General features: G+C 48.9%; 1 protein-coding gene and 1 long non-coding RNA gene across 3 annotated transcripts in view; one reads left to right on the top strand and one right to left on the bottom strand.

The window, feature by feature from the left end:
• Cph (BCL11 transcription factor chronophage) overlaps positions 1–22,799 on the top strand; it is a 542,370-nt gene that overhangs the window by 144,769 nt on the left and 374,802 nt on the right. The gene's annotated exons all lie outside the window — the stretch shown is intronic.
• LOC149332735 (uncharacterized) lies at positions 5,359–8,593 on the bottom strand. The gene is made up of 2 exons (XR_016285253.1): positions 7,776–8,593; positions 5,359–7,473 (listed from the first exon to the last, which is right to left on the bottom strand). It is a non-coding gene; the product is annotated as an uncharacterized LOC149332735 (long non-coding RNA).

Raw genomic sequence — 22,799 nt, 5'->3', positions numbered from 1 at the left:
GTGTCGCCGCGTAGACGATGGCTAGCCCTTCTTTGTCAAGTTGCGCGTAGTTGCGTTCTGCTTGCGACAACGTACGTGAGGCGAAGGCGATGGGAGCTTCCCTTCCTTGCTCGTCAGTTTGCGATAGAACCGCGCCGACTCCGTACGGTGATGCGTCGCAAGCCAAAAGCAGAGGCTTCCTTTCGTCGTAGTGGCGGAGGACTGTACATCTTCGAATCAGGTTTTTCAGGGCATCGAATGACTGCTGATGGCGTGGCGACCATGTCCATGTCACATCTTTCCGAAGGAGTTGGTATAAGTCGTTGGCCACGGTAGCTCTTTGTTCCAAGAACCGGTCGTAGAACGTCAAGAGTCCGAGAAAAGCCTGTAGCTCCTGCTTGTTTGTTGGAGCTCGTGCTTCTGTGATCGCTCGCACTTTGTCCTCGGTAGGGTGAATGCCTTCCGCATCAATTCGGTGTCCCAGAAATTGCACCTCTGGCACCGCAAAACAGCACTTCGATTTGCTTATGCACAAATTAGCGTTTGCTAGCCTTTCGAGAACGAGCTCTAGGCGCACTGCATGCTCTTCAGTGGAAGTGCCACTGATGATGACATCGTCAAGGTAGACACAAACTCCTGGGATGCCCTGAAGCACTGTCTCCATGAATTTTTGAAATATGGCCGGGGCTGCAGCTACGCCAAAAGGCAGTCGCTTGACTTTGTACAAGCCTTTCAGTGTGTTAATTGCCAATAATTCAGCAGTTGACTCGCTCACCTTCAGCTGCTGATACGCCTGGGTGAGGTCCAATGTGCTGAAGACTCTTGCGCCACGTAGTACACTGAATACTTCTTCAGGTGTCGGTAGCGGGTAAGAGGACGCTTTAGTCGCAAGATTGACGGTGCTCCGGTAGTCTCCGCAGAGGCGTATGGTTCCGTTCTTCTTGCGAACTACGACAAGTGGTGTGGCCCATTCTGAATGCTGCGTCGGCTCGATGACACCTTGCTGCTCCAGTTTGTCCAACTCTTTTTCAACTGAATCTCGGAGAGCAAACGGCACCGGCCTGGCCTTCAGAAATTTGGGTTGCGCGTTGTCCAACAACTCCAGTGTGACCGGGGGCCCTTCGTTTCCTGGAATCTCTTCCGAGAATACTCTTTCGTATTTCTCTTGCAGTTGCTCAACCATGTTCTGGCTCGGCGTCTGGTGTATGCCGCATATCATCACGCCTAGTGGAGAAAACCAATTTCTCCCTAGAAGGCTTGATCCTGTGCCCTTCACAACAAGCAGAGGTAGCGTATGGGTCTGGCCGTTGTAGTTAACCTGCACGTTGGCAGAGCCCAATAGTGGCAGATTCTGTCCTGACCACGTTCGCAGGTGCGTGTCGTCTTGTTGCAGGGCGGGTGCGTCAGATGGCCATGAAGTTCGGAACGTGTCCTCACTGATCAGAGTACAGGCTGCGCCGGAGTCCACCTCGAACTTAATCAGCTGGTGATGTACGCTTACTTCTGTAAAAATCTTCGGTCGCGTGCCGAGATTCATGGTGTTCAGGTCGTACAACACAGATGGTGTTGCTGATGTTGTTCCATGGAGATCAGATAGCGGCGTATTCTCTGAGGCGTTGACGCTGTGATTAGGCTGGGAAGGTGACTTTATCTTGGCAAGTCTCCGTTTCGTAATGCATGCTCTTTCGATATGCCCTCGCTTGTGGCAAAAATTACACGTGGCTGACTGGAATCGACATCCCTGGGGGTTGTGTTGGTCGTCACACCGCCAGCAGCGTTGTGCCTTTTTGACCGATTTTACAACAACAGAAGGCTTGCGCACCTGGTTGCTTGTCTGGTGTACCGGCTCGGTGTTCCGGCGAATCCCTCTCTGCTGGTGACCGGCGCTCTCCGCTCGAACGGCGATGTCGTAAGCTTTGCTGAATGTGAGGTCCTTCTCAGCGAACAGGCGCTGCTGCAGTGACTCGTCACTCAGTCCGCACACAAATCTGTCGCGTAACATCACGTCCAAGGGAAGCATGGTGGTGTTAGCAGAAGAAGCTGCGTCTCCCTCCTGCCCGGTAGCTGTTGTCGACAGCGTTCCAAAATTGCAGTCGGCAGCGAGCTTCTTGAGCGCGGCTACGTAGGCGCTCACAGTTTCTCCTCCCAGTTGATCTCGTCGTTGGAAGCGAGCCCGGCTGTAGACCTCGGATGGCCTTGGGTCGTAGTGCTTTTGCAGCGCTTTTACGATGTCGTCGTAAGACACTGCCGCTGGTGTGCTTGGCTGAATAAGGGCGCAGACAGTATCGTAGGTCTGCTCCCCGCACAGCGTCAGCAGGTTGGCCCTCTTCAAGGCTGGGTCTGTGATGTTGTTAGCTTCAAAGTAGAACTGAAGGCGTCCAACCCACGATGACCACGATGAGCCGTTGAACTCTGGTATCTGATTGGGAAACCCTCGCGTAGCCATGGCTTGTCAATAGCGTTGCGTAGCGCGGGTCGAATCCACTTTCTCGTCGCCACTGTCGTGTCCGGTCGCTGTGTTGAATGCAGCGAAGACGCACACGGTACTTTAAGACTTCGTTTATTTAAAGCCGATGAGGGTGCGACCAGCGTCGACCGAGGCAGGAGCCGAACTGGTCGCCCGAAGAAAGGAGGGAGTCGAGAAGCGTCCACGGCAGGGAGTGGCTTCCCAGAACAGGAGGAGGGTGCGGGGGCGCACCGTGGGGGGGCATCTGGTGACAGCGTGCGACGAGGGGCAAGCGGTCGTTAGGAGGAGGATTGAGTGGTCGTTAGGAGGAGGATGCGAACTGTCGTTAGGAGGGGAATGCGAGTGGTCGTTAGGAGGGGGCGCACACACACAAAAGCAATAAGGGGACACAACAGTTACTGAAGGCTTTTTTCTTTAAAAGGTTGTTTTGTCCGTCTGCACATTTATATTCTTCTTCCTTGAACCCGCGTCCCGTGAACTTTGGCCACGACTGTACTTTGTTATTGTTTGAGCGTGGCGATGAACAAAAAAGTAAGTGCATTTAACCACCAAATAATACCTTCATTAATGCAAAACTCTATTTTTTTCTTTTTTTCGTACTCCCGGGCCTTTTTATAAAAACCTTCTTAAAACATTGCAAGAATATCTGAGACGTAATACCTGGCTGAGTCTGTAGACGTCATGAAACATAGTTTATAAACATAATTTTTTCTGTATCTTCATTTCTAAGAAAAGAAAAGACAAAACAGACAAAGTTGCCACTGTCACCAAAGGTTTGTACTCATCCTATAGTCAACGGTAACTCCACTGAATGCGGGCGTGAATTTTTATTTGTTGTTCTTTCTTGCATGGTTTGGAGCGCCAAAGGCAATGGGCTCACGTATGTGTAAAAAATGTGCGCCAGGGCCGAAAGCTTCGTAATTGATTTATTTGTATCCAGGATTTGCAGGAAATACTGTCAACTGATTATCGTTGCTGGAAGAGAGTTGTAGTGAGGAGAAGTATACTACGGTACTTTGTAGAACGGAGTTAAAGGGAAATTCTTTGTTTTGGAAATCTCTCTCTAAACATTGTTAGGTTTGGTTTGGTTTATGGGGTTTAACGTCCCAAAGCGACTCAGGCTATGACAGACGCCGTAGTGGAGGGCTCCGGAAATTTCGACCACCTGGGGTTCTTTAACGTGCACTGACATCGCACAGCACACGGGCCTCTAGAATTTCTCCTCCAAAGAAATTCTAACCGCCGCGGCCGGGATCGAACCCGCGTCTTTTTGGTCAGCAGCCGAGCATCATAGCCACTGAGCCACCGCGGCGGCTTTTGGTTTATGGGGTTTAACGTCCCAAAGCGACTAAGGCTATGACAGACGCCGTAGTGGAGGGCTCCGGAAATTTCGACCACCTGGTGTTCTTTAACGTGCACTGACATCGCACAGCACACGGGCCTCTAGAATTTCTCCTCCAAAGAAATTCAACCGCCGCGGCCGGGATCGAACCCGCGTCTTTCGGGTCAGCAGCCGAGCACAATAACCACTGAGCCACCGCGGCGGCTCTAAACATTGTTAATTTAAGGAGACCTCGCGCTATTTACTTTACTCAAAACCAGTAGCCGAGGTTTATTTCACACTCATTTCAGCTTTTCCCGCTCTCCTCACCAAATCGCTGGCGCCTCACTGTCGACACTACGATGTAGACCGAAATGCAAAGGCGCCCGTGAACTGCGATTTCAGCGCATGCTGTAGAGCTCTTTGTGGGATGGATATTAACGCGGATTCTTCGGTACACTGTACAGCAAATCTCGCCAACACAACATTGCTTTGGCTCGTAAACTATAATGAATTTATTTAATGAATTCATTAAATTTAATTTAACGCATTTAGTTACATTCAAAAATTAAATTAAGGAAATCATGCAATACACTGCAAAAATATTCTTCATACCTCAGTCATCACTTAGAGAGGAGCTGAAAAACGGAACGTTCTTCTTCGAGCACCCCTCGCGACTCTCCAGAACACGAGAGAGCGCGTTCTCTTCGAGGAGGATTGCTTTCGCGGCAGGTCGCGCCACCTATCGTGATTCATTTCAGACAGCGGCGCCCAAATGGGGGGACCCGGGGCGGGGAGCCTGAACGTTCGAATCCGGACCGCGAAAAACGATATGTGAGGGAATATACTCCCTAGGTCTGTGAACGCGCTCTAATATTACAATCGAATGGATGTGCGAATGGATGTTACAATCGCTTTAAAGCTTGCTGACACGCAAATCGTTTTTTTTTTCTGCTCCGAATTGGACTGATGAAATGATACATTAACAGAATTTTTAAAAAAGTTCATGTGGGACCGGATACGCTACGATATATTTATTTATTATCAATACCTCAAATGCCCCAGGAATGGGCTATTACATGAGGGATACATGCATTTCAGGAGAGCAAACTGCCGGGCTAGTTGGTGAAGCATGTTATAGAATTCAGCGCAAAAAAACGGACAAGGGACGAAGCAAGCGACACAGAGACGTTCACGAACGTCTCGTGAACGCTCGTGAGCGCTCGTGAACGTCTCTGTGTCCCTTACTTCGTCCCTTGTCCGTTTTTTTTTGCGCTGAATTCTATTTAATATACATGCATGTACGTAACTTCATAATTGTTTGCTATGTTTTGCTATTATGCAAGTTGTTGTTGCTAATGAGGCCGCATTGCATGCTAAAGCATGCGTAAATTCATCTTTGATTTCCGGATTTTGTTCGGTTATGCGCGTTTCATTCGCTTTTCCCTTAAATCTCGCCACTGCATTTCTGTGTCGCTTGCACAGGTATTTCCCTTTTTTTTCGTCTTTATCTGATACGTATATCATTTCCGCAGCATTTTTCTCGCGCGGTGGGCAAGATTATACCAAACAAATCACCCACAGTCGCCTGTAAGTTCCATGCGCATTTAATAACAGAACGATTGGGTATTTCTTTCTGAGCATGCGCGCTTAACTTGTTTGCGAAATGGGTAGTGTTCATTCGTTGCTTTTCGTTGTCTTAGGCTCATTTTTAAATCGAAAGCACACGGCCACTTCGCCGCAATGACCGTAAAAACGTAAAAGCGTTTTATATCTTTGATAAGTAAAGATATTTTTGCGAAGTTCACTGGATTGATACTTAAGAATAATATGCGTAAAAATCTAAATAATTGAGAAAAATCTGCTAAGCAGCAGCGCTTCGCGATAGGTAATAAATTAGTACAGAGTCGATGAAGAAGCACGCCTGTCTATACCAATCGCGGCAGACTCAGCTAGTCATGAAAAATTAATTATCTGGTGAACAAATAGAGCGTGGAATGCGTTTGGTAGTCTCTTCTGAACCATTCACAATAACTTACCCATTTCGCTCTGAAGGAAAACATATATATAGCCGATGTCCATGTAAATGTATACCCGCCTTATGTACAGGAAAAAAAGCTTCGGGGCTCGAAACAGGGCTATAGAAATAAGGCTGTGTACATCTGCTGAAAGTGGTGGACAGAGAAATTATACACGCAACATTAAGAGATAATGCGTGAATTTACGGGGAGACGTAAGTTTTGGCTGCTATTTTTCCTAAAATCTAAAAGATTAAATGTACTTGACATGTAATCGGGGGAACACTGACACCCGGTGTTCTATGTGACAGAGTCAGAGTGCGCATCAAGTGAAGGACAATGCGTAACCGGAGGCGTCAAACAGTCAGAGATGGAGTGACGCAATTGGGAAATTTGTTGCAATATGGCCGTGGCGGACGCGAAGAATATTCGGAGACCACTGGGACAGACCTTTGCCCAGCAGTATACTTAGCTTATGATGGCAATAATTAAGCCAAAGCTCAATTTTGCTGGTTGTAGAACGCTGGTCACGATGTTCAGCATTCGGTTAAGTTTTTGTGCAAGTGCGTGCACGTCTGCTTCGTATTATGACGCTTGCATTTTCCTTGCTGTCTCCTGGTTCCGTGAAACCACAGGACATAACAGAATTCCTTTCTTTTTTTCGGGATACGGAAGCACCGACACAAGTCTTAATTACTATATGTTAAAATAGTCAATTCGTTAGTGATCCACTCTTGATAATCGTTCTGAAAAGTTTTTTTTTTTAAGTTTCTCAGCGCTATTTTTACGAAGCATGGGCAAATCAACCGAATTTTAAAGGAGCGACGTCAATCGATGTGCATATATATGCGAACTGCAGTTACTTTCACGCCACATATAATTAGGTCACATCTATATACGACGTTAGAGTTGTAGGCGTACTGGTTCGAACAGGAAAAATTAATTCCCTTCCTTTTTCGTATAGCCCACACAAAGGACTGTATATACTGCTTGCATATACAATTGTATAGTATAACTCGCTAGTCCTGTGCGTTGTAAATAATTGTATACCTACATAGCTATATCTATGCATAGCGACACACTGCTGTATCGTCAAATGTTTAGGAGAATCCCCCAAGGTGGAGTAAATTTGTAATAAGGGAGTAATTACTCATTGGCATCCACCCAAACGCTGCCGTACGGCTACAAAGGAACCCTGTTCCAACCCTGCTCCCACTTCGAGTTATTGATCAATTCGCTCTCGCCCTACCATAAGCTTGCCGTCCCGGTTAGCTCAGTTGGTAGAGCGACTGCTGCGGTGAATCGGTGGTCCCGGGTTCGAACCCCGGACTAGGACGAATTTTTCTTTAACTACGAAGTTTCTGAGAAAGCTGTATAGCTTTCCTTTGAAGCCGTATGGCTGCGTTTGGGTGGATGCCAATGAGTAATTACTCCCTTATTACACTGCTGTATCCATGCGCACCATTTTGAAAGAGCGCAGCGTGTCATAGCGAATCGGCGACTTTACTTTCACATTTTCCACTTCTTCTTTACTTGTTCCCTTTGTCCTCCGCTTCATGCTCACTGGTTGAGAGGCGCGCATTCGACTTGTTTTGCCTCGAAGCTGCTTTCAACGGGTCATCCATCTGGGTCGTATACGTATGACCGACCCGACAGCGCGCCTTTGAAAAGTCCTCTTCCTCGAACAGCTAAAAAGAGAAATCAAGAAAGAAGCGCCGAAGAGAGAAAAAAGAAGAAAACTTTAGACAGCTAAAAGCTGAAAACTCCGCGTTGTCAACGGGGGTTAAAAACGAGCGACACTTGGGCGTAAGTCGCCGCCTGCGCAGCATGGGGGAAGAAGAGCGAACCATCTGAAGCAAAGTACAAAACTAAAAAAGCGCAGTCCAACGGACAGGGAGAGACAATGGACATATCTGCCAAGGCGTTCACTCCGTGACGCATCCGCTTCGCAAACAAGCAAGCGACAGGAAAGAAAAGGTTAACGCATTACCAGACACGCACGCACATGGGGTCGGCATGGGAGCACAGCTCGCCAATTGCGACTTGGCACAAGACCGCCTCCATGCATCACGCCGCCATTGTCGAGGCCTGGTTGGACAAGACGGCGACAGCCTAGAAGCAGCAGCAACTATTCCACGCCTCTAATCACAAACTGATGTGCTGTATGCGCACAATGAAAAGGAATTCTTCCACAAAACACACTGGCACGTGTGCAAAGAGAAACATCGGTCATCCACTGTGGCGACCGAGGTGTCCTTCAGAGGTGCATCTGTGACGGCAGAGTTGTACCCAGAAAGTACACGAGTTGCGAAACGCTCTTGGGTGCAAGATTCCTCCCGTAACTGCAAAGGAAGCGAGCAGAAGCTTGATCCGTCGTCAGCGCTCGCTGTGCATTGGAGTCAGCTGCATATACCAGCACTGGGGCTTGTCCGGCCAGCATCGTTCCGTCAAGAAACAACATCCTCACGTACACGTTCCTGGCACTGTCCTGGGGTTCAGTTTACCCACGCAACTGCCTACGCTGAGCGGGAAGTCGCCATCCGTCGCTGAAAACTGCTTGGGATAGAGCTGTCATCGTCACCCGGAGCAACCGTTGACAACAGTAGAGAGATGCGAACGTCCGTGGATGTATTCAGCGGCTTGGGCATCGCACAATCCACGTGAACGACACTACACCGGCAGATAAGCGCTCACACGGAAAGCAACCGTCAGATCTGTCACGAATGGCTCCCTTCGTGTACGACGATCCGTCGTGAAGCTGGTACCTGCACGAATCGGGGCTGGCGGGACCTAACCCGCCTCCCTCTCCAAGGCCTGCGAAATAATTAACAAGAAAAAAATAAATGTATACATAAACAGGGCCTTCTAAGGAGAGGCTTCGCGCTTTCCAGAGGCGGGCACCATGTAGCTTTCTCTCCCTCTCTACCCGTTCTTTTTTCTTTCACTCTTTTTTATTACAATTTTTAAACGAGCGGCAGTTTTCAGCTCATGCGTTTGCGCTGGGTGGCAGTTAACGGAGTCTCGTTCACCGAGCGTGGTGTTGACGACGGCACGCTGTGAGTGTGACGCCAGCGACGACTAGCGCAAGCACAACAGCATGTGCGCTACTGACGGTTCTCCCCCATCGCCAAAAGCGCGGCGCTTGAAGAGAGCCTACTACATAACCTCTTCCTCATGCTCCTCCTCGCCGCAGGCAGTGTCGTCTGTCCCTCCTTTCCTTCTATTCCTCTCCTCCCCTTTGGTGCCCTTACCTCCCAGTGGAGCGAGGCAGGCAGCAACCCTACCGTCGCCTGGCCGTCGCCGCCAACTGGCTTCGGGAATCCCTTACCCGCCCTCGTTTCTATGCGCGCTGGCTGCCCGAGAGTGTGTGTGTGTGTGTGCGTGTGTGCGCGTGTGCGCTTTTACCTTCTCGTCGCCGCACTAACAGCAGCCGGCGCCCCCCCCCCCTGCGTTCCCTGCTGCGTGACACGTCGGTGCGCACAACAGCTTTGGGGTTGAAGGGGGAGGGAAGGAAGAGGGGGGTGTCTAGCTACTGCTGCGGCCGCTGCTGAAGCACGGGCGGGGCGGGTCCTTGTTTCTCTGCGACACGTGGAATCGAACCAATCAGCAATCGCCCGCGCCGCTGCCTCTTTCTCTCTTTTTCTCACTCTCTCCCTCATGCCTTTTGTACAGCTTGTCGTGTCGTCTCTTTCCCTCGCTTCGCAAGCCTTGTACAGCGTGGAGATTAGCACAAAAAAAAAGGAGCATGAGCGCGGTCATGCGTTTGTGCGAACCCGCCACCGGCGAGAGTTTTGGCGACTGAGTGATGGCGAGCGGAAAAGAAAAAAAAAATTGAAATTGAACACTCCAACGGCTGGAACGAGCCGGAGGTGGTTGAGGGGTGAGGTGAGATCGGTTTGAAAAGTACGGCTGATTGTGCCGTGTGTTTCGGGTGAGAAGGGAAGTGTGGGGCAGGACACGTTCGGGGTGATAGGCATTCTGCCTCCGTGTATGTCTCTGCCTGAAACTCTTTCCCTCTGTCTCCGCCATTGGAGACTGCGAGGGACGGTGGTCAGGGCCGGGGTTCAAAAGGCGAGGGTTGTTCGTGTCCGCCTTCTTCAGTGACGGCGGGGAAACTTGGGAGGGAGAAAGAAATTGAGACGAAAAAGAGAGGGAGTGGGAAGCACTGGCAACGCCGCGTGAGTATGGGGTGGCCTGAAGGGATCGGAGAGTTCAGCTTTTGGCTGACAGTGTGTCATTGGGTTGGACAAGAGAGGGTGGAGGCCCGTGGGGGAGGGGAGCTTTTATTGTTTTTTTATCCTTTATGTTTCTGTGCCCAGTGGCAGCTTGTTCTTTCTCTAGTTTTTTTGTTATGGAGAGAACGAATGCCAGTGGCTGATTGCTTGCAATGGGTTTTTACTGTCACTCCTCCTACGTCGCTTTTCCTTCTTTTAATTTTCTCCTTCGTTCTGAGTTGCTTTCGCTGCCTTTCCCCCATTTTCTCGTGGTTTCTTGTCTACCATTGCCCTCTCTATGTAGAACACCGTGGGTCGTTTGTTAATGTGCTGCTTGCGTAAATTGTTTTCGAATGAGACTAAGATTGAATGTCTAATTTTTCTCTTCTCTTGAGGATGTGGACGAAGCAATTCGACCGAAACGGGACCGACGACAACCCTTTTTGCGTTGTCGAGTTTTGTTTTTTCGGGCCTCGAGTGTGTTCATACTCAGATGATGCCATTGCGGCGGCTGGTTTTGAGGCCTTGTCAGCCTGTACGCGAATGCTTTCTGCGATGTGAGGGCATTAGACATCGGTACCTGTTTGCAGCTGCTCGAAATATCTATTTGCTTTATGTGCTTTTTAAGCGCTTCGTTGTTAATGTGAGCCGCAGAAATGTCTCGGACAAGGGCGAGATTGCAGTGACGGTAGCTGATTTGCAGGCGAAGTTCTTTCCCTTCGATGCGGCTTCGGATCGCCCTTCGCAATATGTCTAAGTTCAACGCAGCTAAGGGCACACGCTTAGGAGAAGAAAGTTCGGCATTATTTTAATGATTTCCAGAGACGTCAGAAGCTGTAGTGTTAAATTGATGAAGCACTTAGCTCGTTCACTATATCAATTAAGTCACAGTGTGTTCGGTAAAGGGAAAAATAAATTTAAAGTTTGAGGGATAGCTTGTCGAATCAACCGGGCAGTTCGTGTTCGGTGAAAAATGTTTGGAGTAACTTAGTAAGTCCAGCATTTACAGGGCACGCGTACAAGTTTTCATCGTTAAGTCAATCAAGGGCTGCTTGCAGGCACCGTAATTTTCTCTCTTTTTTTTTTTCGCGGAAAGAGGCTGAAGGGGTGTTATTACTGAATTGTATAGGCGCGTTCTGATTTGTTCTGTGGCCATTGATGGTTTACTGCTAGAAGTAAGTTGCATTTTCGCTTAGGTTGTTTCGAACCAGAACAATGTTAGCAATGACGGATCTGCTCACATTTGGTTAATAAGCAATGTACCAAACAGAGTGGAAAGGAACTCCGCAGCAAAATCTTTGTTCACAGTGCAACCCAGCTTACTGTTTAATTCAACAACAAGTTGCTGCTGCCAATACTCACTGCAATAAAATGCGAAACCTTGCTGGGTGATCCGTGTCACGTGATGTTGGGCTATGCCAAGTCGTTCTGGTAAAATTACAGTTATTCCTTTGCAGTGTCTGAAAATCAAACATGAAATTTTCTTGCAATAAAAAGCAATAAATTCTTGCTCCGTGGTGGTCCAACAGGCGCGCCTCAAAGAGTTGTGGCCATTGTTCAAAGATCGAGAGCTGATATGCGACACGAAATGTAGCAGATAACACATCTTCCGCAGCACAAGCACAATCAAATAAGCGTGAAAGGTCGCATTGTAAAAAAATAAACAGGAATAAAAACATAAAAGAGGGAGACTATTTACGGGTGTTTGTAGACGTTAAGATCGCGCCTTCGGGATGCTCACTTTTCCCTTCGCCCCGTCTTTGGGCGGAGCCCTTTTCCAGCTCCTTTTGTCCAGGAAGCAAAAAGGAGCACGCGCTTTAAACGCCCGAGAATCAAAACGGGGAAAAGGGAAGAAAGTAAGCGACCGAGACAAAACGAGACTGAGAAAAAAAAAAGCGGAAACATGCAAAGAAACCAACATAAAGATGTTGTCGCCTTAGGTCAAAACGTGGACCGTGGCGTGTATGCTTTTCCGGGGCAAACGTTTTTCGGGCGGAGGTAAAAGTTGCGTCAATTTTTGCGAGGGTACTCACTAGGACACCCCTTCCCGGTCGCATCAGAGGGACGGACAGAAAAGGGGAAAAAAGGAGACCAAAGAATGGCCATGTGGGGAAAGTTGCCGGTGTTTTGTTGCGCTCCCTGCCGGGCGTCCCCCGTCCCTCCTCCTCGCGGTGATGGTGTCGGAAGGGGCCTTTGTAAACACAAACAACCCCGCTCTGTCCGTGAGTTCGCGTGCCGGCTGGACTGTGAGGGACGGTTGGGTGAATAGAGCCCGGGACGGACCACAAAACGCCACTGCTGCTGGCTTCCTTGTTGGCTGCTAGCGGTCCTCGCTTTGACCGCCCCCCCTTCTGTTGCTTTCCTTGGTTTACTTATTTGGCTGTTTGTGCTCGGGCGTGCTTCCTATTAAAAAATTCGCTTTTGAAAAATCTCCTTTCCCCCTTTAAGCCTGGACACGCGTCGCTGGACCTCGCTCGCGTGGATGCCACGCGTCCTCTCGCTTTTGAATTCCTTACGTCCTCCACTTCTTCCCCGTTCTCTTTTTTTTCGTCCTTCTAATCTGTCCCTAGTCTATTTATGAATGATGTGGGAGAAATCCTTGAAAATGTTTGTTCTGGCTGCGGCAATACGCACACGCGTGTTTGCCCCCTCTTCCGTTGCGTGCGCGCGCCTTTATATTTTCGGGAGCGTTCTTCCCTATTTTTGTTTATTTCCCGGTTGCCGGCTTTAAAGAGGCGTTGCATTGTATGCCCCTGGAGGGCGCTGGCTACGCATGGCCAGAACGCGCGGCCTTCGTACCCTTCTTGTAACGGGGCGGAGTAGTTTGTGTGCGTCGAAGGGCTGGGTGAGGTAGGGCGCGTTGGTCCGTTGAATTCGGTTGCGTGTCATTGTGGCAACGAAATGCCGCATTCGGCAAATGGCATCGGTAGAGCGGGGTGCGATGGATGCGCGCGCTGCACGCTTTAAGGAAGAAAAGGTGTTTGGCGCATTCTTTGAGCGTGATGAATTTGTCAAGCGAGCTCATGCGCATTTATGTTCTTGTGAATATCTTTGACAGCTTCCAACGTTTTTGTACGGAACCATGGTGCTGCGATGGATACATCTGAAAACTGCTCGTTTTTTTCACTGGTCTAACGATATGCCTTTCGGTATGAACCACAACAATAAATTTTCACGATCGTTAAGGAGGAGCTTTGAGGTATGTCAAAAATTCGAAGCATGAGAATTAGGACGTTGGCGTATCGTTTGTGGTTAAATGCGATATCGTTAACGGTAACACTGAAATTGGCCTGTGGTCTAACTGCTATATGACCTATAGGTCTGCAGCATTCGCCGGCAAAGTAATTAGGGCTAATGGAACCGGGAAACTTACAGATGTTCTCTGATTCATTAAAATACGCGAAATTGTATTGCTACCGCAGCTACTAGAACTTGCAGGTGCTACTACTGGTTCTATTTGAAGTACTGCCTATTGCTGCTACTACTATTCCGAGTATACTTTTGCGCTACTACAAGAATCGCAACGAATACAGCTACTGCTGCTTTCGCGACTGTAGTACTGCTAGTAGCACTGAGGATCCGTTCTTTATGCAGAGGACATACATGTATGCCAACCTTCCTTTAAGGCTAGCGGCGTTTTCTGCAAATACTAAACTATAACTACTGCTACTGCAGCAAGTACTAATACCGTTCGTACGATTACCATAACTAGTACGACTACAACTGTTAGTAGCACCAACACCTCACCACCGTTATCATCACTACTGCTGCTACTACTAATACAGGTGCTACTACTACTAATATTACTACTGTGACTACGGATACTACCGCCACTGCTGCTGCTGCTACTACTACTACTACTACTACTACTACTACTAATAATAATAATAATAATAATAATACTGTGACTACGGATACTACTACTACTACTACTACTACTACTTTGACTAATATCGCTACTATACTGATGCTTACACGTCATGAGGACCGCGGAAAGGTGCGAAAATGGTACTGAACGCCCGTTCTTTGGAGAAGGGAGATCAGCACGCGAGGACGTACAACACACCCACCGACCTCCTTTGGCGCAACGAACGAATACGGGGATAAGTTAACGGACCGTCGGAGAACTGCGGCGGAAAAAGTCAGACGCAAACTTCCCACACTTGGTAACTACAGAAACTCAACTTCAAGCACGCCGACCACTGCACGTCATACAGGAACATGAGCAATCGCGGAGTGCAAGAAAGCGCTCGGGGCGAATGCCAAGCGAAGGGTCGCAAACTTTTCCAACCGCGCTTAACCTCAAAGAGAAAAATGAGAGGTCGGCAACGAAGAAGCGCAGCCGCCGTGTTTTCTCGCCTCTCTCCGCTTTTATTGATCCGCGATGCTTCTCACTCCTCAGCGCACAGTATAAAGGAGTGTAAGAATCCAGCAGCAGCCACTTAGCGCCATGAGACGAATAGCTAAAACTTGTGCGCACCCTTAGCGACCGAAGCACGCCCTGTCTGCCACCACCGCCAGAATGGCCCGGAGGCTCCGTCGCTCTCTCCTCGATTTCTGTCTGATCACGTGACGTCCTAGCGTACCTCTTTGCCGCGCGGCGCTAATTGGTGCATGGACGCGAACCTTCCATTCGCCTGCATGATCGTTTGACGCCTCTGACGCTTTGCTTATAGCTCCCGCCGTGGCCACGGCACGGCGCTGTATGCGCATGTCCAAGCCTGAATGTGGAAGCCTTTGATTCTGCCATACTGCGGAGTCGTGTGTAATGTTACGTACAAAAACAAAAAGAAAACCACCTGAGAGGTCGCTTATGAGAGTGTGCTGATTTTGTTGTGATCCATAGAGTGAAAGCACTGTATAATCTATCTAAACACCTGGCATTCCTGACTCGCACAACGAGTGCGGCGTTTGTTTGTTTACTTGTTGTCACTTTCTGTTTTGATTGGATGAAAGTTCCCGAGAAGGCCCGCAGGCTGAGTACGCTCGGTCGTGGCCACCAGAAAACGCCGCCGGGGGATGTTTGCTGGGTGCCGGGGATGTTTGCCTGTCCGCGTTTAAGCCAGCGTTTGCAATGTGCCACGCTTCTGGAAGAGCACGCGACGCAGCATCTTCTGTTCTCTCTCTCTTCCACCCTTCCCACCTGTCCCTAACCTGCCACCAACCTTTCCCCAACCCTCCTCCCTGCCCTGAATGATGGCAGAAGGAGGCTGTAAGAGAGTGAGAGACGGTTCGAGGCTGGCGTCACGTTTAAGCGACACTGACTCTGGTAATTAATCTTCATTGGAAAGTCAAACTCGAGCGCGACTTCTCTCCAGAAGCCGCCCAGAGCGAAGGCATCGAACCGCCTCGCCCGCTCAATCACGTATGAACAGGTTTAAAAACTACACAATGGGGAAAAAATGACGAAAGAATGCGCGTACTGAAGCTCTGAGAGAGATAGTGTAAGGGGGTCTTACTATGCACATGACGGCATTCTTCACTGTTTGGTGGTACGATGGGAGAGGAGTTAGCTCTTCCAAGGAGAAGGCATGCAGCTGAGGATCACTGGCTGCGGTGTTCACCCAACTGTTTAGTAAAATTGCCTCGGGGGTCGCGGTAACGGGAGAGTTCGAGCAGGAAAGGTGAAGGGAGAAAGGTGAACTTCGTGTGGCATGCCTTTAGCTGGAAGGCGGGCTTCAGGAAGAAGAAGAGGGGACACAGATTTTTTTTTTTTCTGTCATTCGGAAGAACCTGAGGCACTCTGTAGCCCGCGTCACCTTCGACCCGCGGCCTGTCTGTCGGAACATCGAGCACCCAAGACCCGAGCCGTGGATTGGGGCGAGAGTGAAATGACAAGTGAACTCAGCGTTGCGTGCTCGCGCTGAGTTTGTGAAGTCGACGAAGCGGCATAGCTCGCGTCCCCTATATATACTTCGTTCGACTCTTTCGGTCTCTGACTCTTCTCGAGTCCGTGCTGCAGTAGTGTGAAATGCTTTCTTCTCCACCTCAACTTTTCGTGGGTATACCTATCTCTTTAGGATGTATAGAATTGTTTGAAAACTTGCCGCTTTGAAAGTACGCGGTCTTAATTGAAGCGCTATAGCTGCTTAATGTTTACAGCCGTCGGGAATAGTTTGTTGTTCGGCTCCAAACTACTCTCGAAAGCGCCTGAAGTTGCGATGTGTGTTACGGCACACGCTGGCGTAATTGGAATCCTTTGAGCGGTTAAGAAAAGTTTGCTTCATTTTTGGAGCTGGGCTTTAAGAGGAACTTAAGAGGAGCGTTCATACACTGCACATGAGAGAGCGTTGGTTGATGTTAACGTTAGTTAAGCGACCGAATGCTGCATCTACTTAACATAACGTTACGATTAGCTTTGCATTAGTCACAGGCACGTAGCCGAGAACTTTATTTTTTTTTGCCGGGGGGGGGGGGGGGGTGCAGGGAGGGGGGAGTGGACTTGTATTCGGGGAGGCATAGGGGGGGGGGGGGGGGGTCTTGTATACGTGTCTGGTTAGTCATATGTTTACAGGTTTTGCTGCTCGGCTGACGATGCGTTGGATCAGGATTAAAGGAATCTATGCGACTAGAAACAATATCGTCATGAGTAAATTATTTAAAGAAAGAGGGTAACTGATACTCCATTTGTGTCGGCTGCGTATGGTGTCAGAAACAGCGGACAGGAAGAAAATACACACCAACGCACACGTGCGCTCGTGCACGAAGTCGCAGTTTAGGATTCACTACACCGTGTATATGTGCACAATTCCTATCCGTTCCTTATGAGTGAGCTCCGAGAACGAGCGCCAGGGAGGGAAGTGATCTACCGCCGGAAAAATATAGAACAGAGTAAGAAATAAAAAACCGGAGCTGCGGCGGCGCGCCGGGCTGCAACAGCGAAGCACGCGAGTGTTGTGAAAACAAATACGCGCTGACGCCGGGGTATAGAGAGACGCGAATAGTATATATACACGCGCGCGCTGCAGCGTGTGTAACAGTTTGAAATCCTTCAATGCGCGCTGTTTTATGCCGTTCTTTTTCGTATTATTCCTCCCTTCCCTGGCTTTTTCGCTTTCCTTTCCTCTAGGGGTTTGAATTTTCGTACTCATGATACAAAAAAAGAAAGCTGAATTTGCAACGGTGTCACTATGTCAGTGTCACGAGGGTTCAAGTTCAATCTGTTTGTATGTATACCTTATGCATGCAATCAAAAGTAAAAAAAAAAACTAAAGGATTCGTCTCATGGTTTGAAGCAGTCGGGGCGACGCAATACAGTGTAATAATATGGATCATATGGATACCACGGACGTGTGACTATCTGTTGCAAATAAAAATATAAAAAGCATCGACAAGAAAAAAATGGTGTCGTTAATGCGAATTTTCCGCGCGTGTCGTCAACGATGTGAAAAGTATGCATGCAGTGCGTGCACCCGTCATAAAAGTCTCATTCACACACCGCAGCAATCTTGTCTTCATGCAGCCTAAGTTCCGGCAGCAGATTTCAGTTTAACACTACTCTGTGCAGACCGCGTGGATGCTTGATTTCTGAGAAAAAGTCGAGGTCCGGAGACTATTGTCCTAGAATACGTTTGCAGCGGATTCCGGTTGAGGCCGTCACTTATGGAGCGTATCGGGCTGCCGCAGTCGCGGGATTGTTGTGAACTTCTTAAATTGGCAGGTCATTTTTAATTTCTTTTCTTTGTTTGCATCTGTGTAGCCACAGAGCAGTGCAATCCCACAACGCGAGCACGGCAGCGCTCATTACAGCGCCCTATGACTGCTTTAAATTATGCCAGTGGGTGACGTCAGAATGACTATCGGCCTATGTAGCAACTCTTTAACAAATGCTCTCTCTAGGCTGTGATGGTGGTGCCGCTCACCAAGAGTCACATGACGAAGTTACTGATAGGTGTCCAAGTTTAATACAGTCTGAAATTAATTATGAAGAGAAATAAAACCGAAAAATACTCGGAATGCTGCTTCAAGGGCTCTCTCAACTTTCATCCATTGTCTCCATGGTAGGGGCCGCGTTTTCGTAAAACAGCGACTCAAGTCTGCTCTACACAGCAAGCAAGCGTTCTTGGTTGTCGCTCCTTGTCATTTCTGTCTGCTGTCACCGCGAGCGAAAGACCTCCCCAAACTGTCGTCCGTCCTTCTGCGGCGTGCATATACTTCGAGTTCATATACATTGTTGCAGTTCTAAAGCGCATTATAAGCAAGTCGCGAGCGTCAGAGAGGAGTTGAGGCGCGTCGTGGTTCAGCCGTTTGTTCCTGCTTTTTTTCTTTTTCAAGCCACCTAAAACGAGTTATCTGATTATTTCTATATTTTTACTGGTTTGTCTGTATTCTTTTAAATTTTCACTGTATATTAGACTCCCAAATTTGGTACGTTTTTTGCTGCTTGCAGTTCTAGCTTGCTGGCAGTCTCGGCCCGGTGTACGCGGTATAGGCACGCGTATTTTACACGGTTTTCGGTCACCTTCGTTAGTTTTTGTTTTCTCATTATTTTTTCTTCTTTCATCGTAGACTTTTTCATCGCATTGTCAAGCAGAAATCAGCTTTGTTTCACGTGAGTCCTGCGATCGCAGTTAATATATATAGCCTTCACCCTTGAGCTGTTTCTGTTTTATCGATCATTTTATGCATGCCGGCTCCTGAGCACCTCTCCACAAGGACAAGCGATAACAGGCTTCACCGACGATGTGACAAACTCATAACGAATAGCGCTGCACGAAGCTCGGCGTAATTAATTACTCGCTGGACCTTCGACGCAAGAGCAGTTTTCCCCATACCTGTGACCGGAATGGACATTCTTAGATCGACGGGTTCGCCATGGCGCGAGTCCAATAGCTTAGCTTGTATATAACGGCCAGTAATAAGAAGTCCAATTATTTTTTATTGCAAAAAAATGTAATAAGGAGAAAAGTAAAGTCTAATCTTAACCTACTAACGCCGCAAGCACGTCAAACGCAGGCGCTCCCATGCTTCGTCCATACTATAGAATTCCGGAAGACAAAAATTCTTCGGATTCGGCCTGCAGGTACCTTATGCATCGCTGCATTCACCTCTTCTCCATTGAAATGGTCGCCTTCATTAGCAGCGGACACTCATGGTAGGAATATGAGAACCAAGTTGACTGATCGTTAGCCGCCCACTACGTCAATTTTTCTTTGTTTTTCAACAATGGCTAGTCGCTATTTGACTTGCCAAAACTCCGCGTGGCTAACTATCATACACGCTGTGCCCTGTCGGTTTTGTTCCACCGTCAGTGTGCCCCTTTTTTTGCGTTTGTATTGGTTACGAATGAGGTCACGAGCAGGTGTCCTAATTAGCCAGCCCTTTCTTGGTACTCTATATACTCGCCGCGGTGGCTGGGTTGCTTTAGCGTTTGGCTGCTGATCCTAATGTCGCGGAATCGAATCCCTGCCACGGCGGCTGCAAGGCGACGTGCAAAATACCCACTAGTGTTCTGTGCGATGTCAGTGCACGTTGAAGGTTCTCAGGTGGTCGAAATTAATCGGTGCTCCTCTACTATGGCGTCCCTCATAGCAACGAGCAGCCCCGGGACGTTAAACCCAACATACCTCATACACTTTATACAACGTCCGGCAAACGCCGCGAGATGGCGCTGCCGTGCAAAGTCCGCCGCTCGCACTACTACTCCCAGTAGGCAGGCAGGCAGACCCGGCCAGTCCGCCTGCCCTGGCCGACCGAAGTCCACTTACTTCGCGGTCGAACGCGGCCGGCGTCGGAAAACGCAACAGGCGTGTGTTTGGTTTCCGCGTAGTTTACGCACACACAGCGGAGTGGTGTGGATGGAGCTCTCAATGCGGGAGGTGGCCGGCTGTGGGGCGTAGTCCTCCACACGACGAGCCAGCGCGAGAGCCTCGGCGCGTGTTCCGAGAGAGGAAGCGGTAGAGGCGGGGGGGCGGTGGGCGCCCGGATGTCCAAAGGCCGTCGGCGTCGGCCGGGCCCCTCGGCTCGCGGAAACCCGAGCTGCATGCCCTGGCGGGCTGGCTGGCCGGATGGCTGCCGCTCGGTCCGGGAACGACGGACGACGGACGAAGGCGAGGGAAACGTAGGGACCCGCCGAGAAACGCAGGAAGTATATCCAGCATGGACGAGCTGGAGCGGACGTGCGTGACCCAGCACAAAACCAAAGCGCGCAGTAATGTGGACAGACTATGTGCACCCTGCGCACCTCATTGTGCTGAATTGGAAGTACGTTATGAGCAGCAGTTTGCCCATATACCCCCCCCCCCCCCCCATCCCTCAAACAAAAAGGAAAGCTAGGAGGATGATCAATGTAACTGGTGCGACAGATTACGCTGGCACGTACTTTGTGTCTTTTGCGTTAATTATTGCTTTACACGAACCTGCTGCGATCTTTCCTATCTCGCACCGTTCCGCTCCGTGCACGTCAGATGGCGCTTCATTCCGTCTTTTTTGAACATTCCGTTTGGAATTAGATGAAAGCCCCTGAAGACGACAATATCAAGAGCGCAGCGTGAGAGGCTGGATGGCAGTTGCTGAAGACATTGCTCCTTGTTTGCACATTGCGTATGGAAGCGGATAGAAGTTGATGAAGATTACGAAATCCAAAGCAGAGTGCGAGAAACTGCAAATTTAACAAATTTAACAGAAATGAAGAAGTCTATTTTTCAGTGCACGACTTCATTTGGCACCGCTTTCTGTGCGACATCACACTGCACCGCCATTTTTTGAGGAACCATTAGACGTTCTTTCTAATTGAACGACATAGCCCCTGGAAAACGCGCATATTGGATCGATATTGTGAATGTTGTTTCTGCAAAAGACCACTTTAGTAGAATGATTGTTTATCTAAAGGAATTGTGCGGCCAGACCGAGTTCGAGTCTGAATGACATTCACTTTTAATGCTGTGCTCTTCATTGCCTTTTTTTGAGTGCTTGGTTGCTTACGTGTATCGTATTATGACGTATTAGTGATGTCCTCTGCATTGCCTCTTTTCTCGTGCTTGGTTCCTTACTTAGGTCGTATTATGCATCATGCTGATTTGATTTGCATCTGTTTTCCTAATGGTCTGTAAGTAGTTCATGTATGTAGAACATTGCATCACTGTAACAAATGCCGTACTGAAAAAAAAAGGCTGTGGCGAAGTGGTAATGCATTTGCCAGTGAAGCTGATCTGATACTTTTCTTGGGCATATAAAATTTCCCTCTGCAACATAATCCTTCCGTTAGGCATGTACCAGACAACCCTGTTTGCGCTTGAATCATTTTCCCACGCATAAAACCTTTGCTTCCATCGCACCATAGTCCTGCTTAGCTTGTAGCAACTGTCCCTGTGTGACAGAACCCATTTTTAGGGCATGTCATAATTTCCCTCCCATTGTCATAATGCTCTGCTAGGCGTGTACCTACTGTCCTCATCTGTGCCAGAATCACAACTCTAAGCATATACCAACAAACCCAAAAATTAGTCCCACCAAAGCGCTTTGAGTGAAATTCCCGCAATGTGACAATCGCAATGCTTCCGCTCCTCCGGTCATACCTCCTCACCGGCGCTCCTCTGCCCGACTGCACTGCCCTCAGTGCTGTAGCTAGCGGCCCGCGCGGCGGCCGCGGTTGCTCGAGAACTGCGCAACGCACGCGTGGCTCGCGAGGTTGAACTCCGACGGCCATGCGTCCGCGGCTTCCCCCTTTCTTGTTTCTTTGCTTTCTTCTTTCTCCTGAGACAAAGAGCCCTTGGGCCGTTGAGCGCCGCGGGTGCGTCTGTAAAAATATCTGGCTCGCCCTCACCCCCTTCCAACCGCAGGACTCCTTTCTCTCCGAAGCCTCCGAGCTTGCGGTCCTCACCGACGGCTGTCCCCTCTCCCTCCTTGTTAATGCCTCGTTCCGCCCTCGAATGAATGAAGCGCTCTTCAAGGGGCGCCGAAGGCAGACACTCCATGATGCGAAGAAAGAACAGTCCACCGCGAATGGCCGCCATAACTTTCCGATGTGAGGTCTGGTGGGAGCGAGTAAAAAAGTGCATTAAACGTGCAAGGATTCTCCCGGACTTGCACTGCATTCCGCAATTGTGACCAAGGAGGTCGCGATGAATGCCCGACATATTCTTTGGATGTTCCCTGGATATTTTTACGAGGTACCAGTTTACACACTGACACCACCAGCTTCTGGTTAGCAATGATTGCAGGCTACGCGAAGCAATGGGTGGCTATCTTTCCATGTATCTCTCAACGCCATTGAGGTGTAACCTTCAAAACTACCTGCTGATTGCAACACTGCTCTCGAATATCGGCTTGCCGAGATGCAGAACAATGATAAGGGCAACGGAGAAATGAACCGCTCCTCTCCATGTCGTGCCTTCCATTGTAATACGCAGTGCCGCAGCAAAGAACGGGAATTACATTTCGGGCAGTCTCTACAAAGAGCGTTGCCCTCGATAGTCAGATTCAATTCAAGAACGCAGTGGCAAATACCTCTCAATGTTGGCCTTAGAGCCAATGTCGTCGACCGATCAAGATTTGAAATCTTGCAAGCGAAGCCTGCTGTGCTCACTGGTAATCTAACACCTTTTGGCTGCTAACTGTTTCGGTCATTCGTTGTTACAGTCATCGTTTTCACCGATTTAATTGCTCTTTTCATACTTTTTATTCTTTTCATTGTTTTTTTTCTCTTTCACTGCACCGAGTGCACCGTTGTAAAAGGCCTGTACCTGTTTGTGGGCACATCACAATAGATAAAAATAAATAAATAAAAATAAATAATTGGCATCACGTTTAAACCCAATGCATGGAGGCACCTGCCAGTCATCTGCGACTTCACGCTAGGG

The sequence above is a fragment of the Amblyomma mixtum genome, chromosome 8, assembly GCF_055824585.1.
Source record: "Amblyomma mixtum isolate Tamu chromosome 8, ASM5582458v1, whole genome shotgun sequence".
NCBI lineage: Eukaryota > Metazoa > Arthropoda > Arachnida > Ixodida > Ixodidae > Amblyomma > Amblyomma mixtum.
Note: the sequence above shows the minus strand (reverse complement) of the source record. Positions and strands in the feature narration are given on the sequence as shown.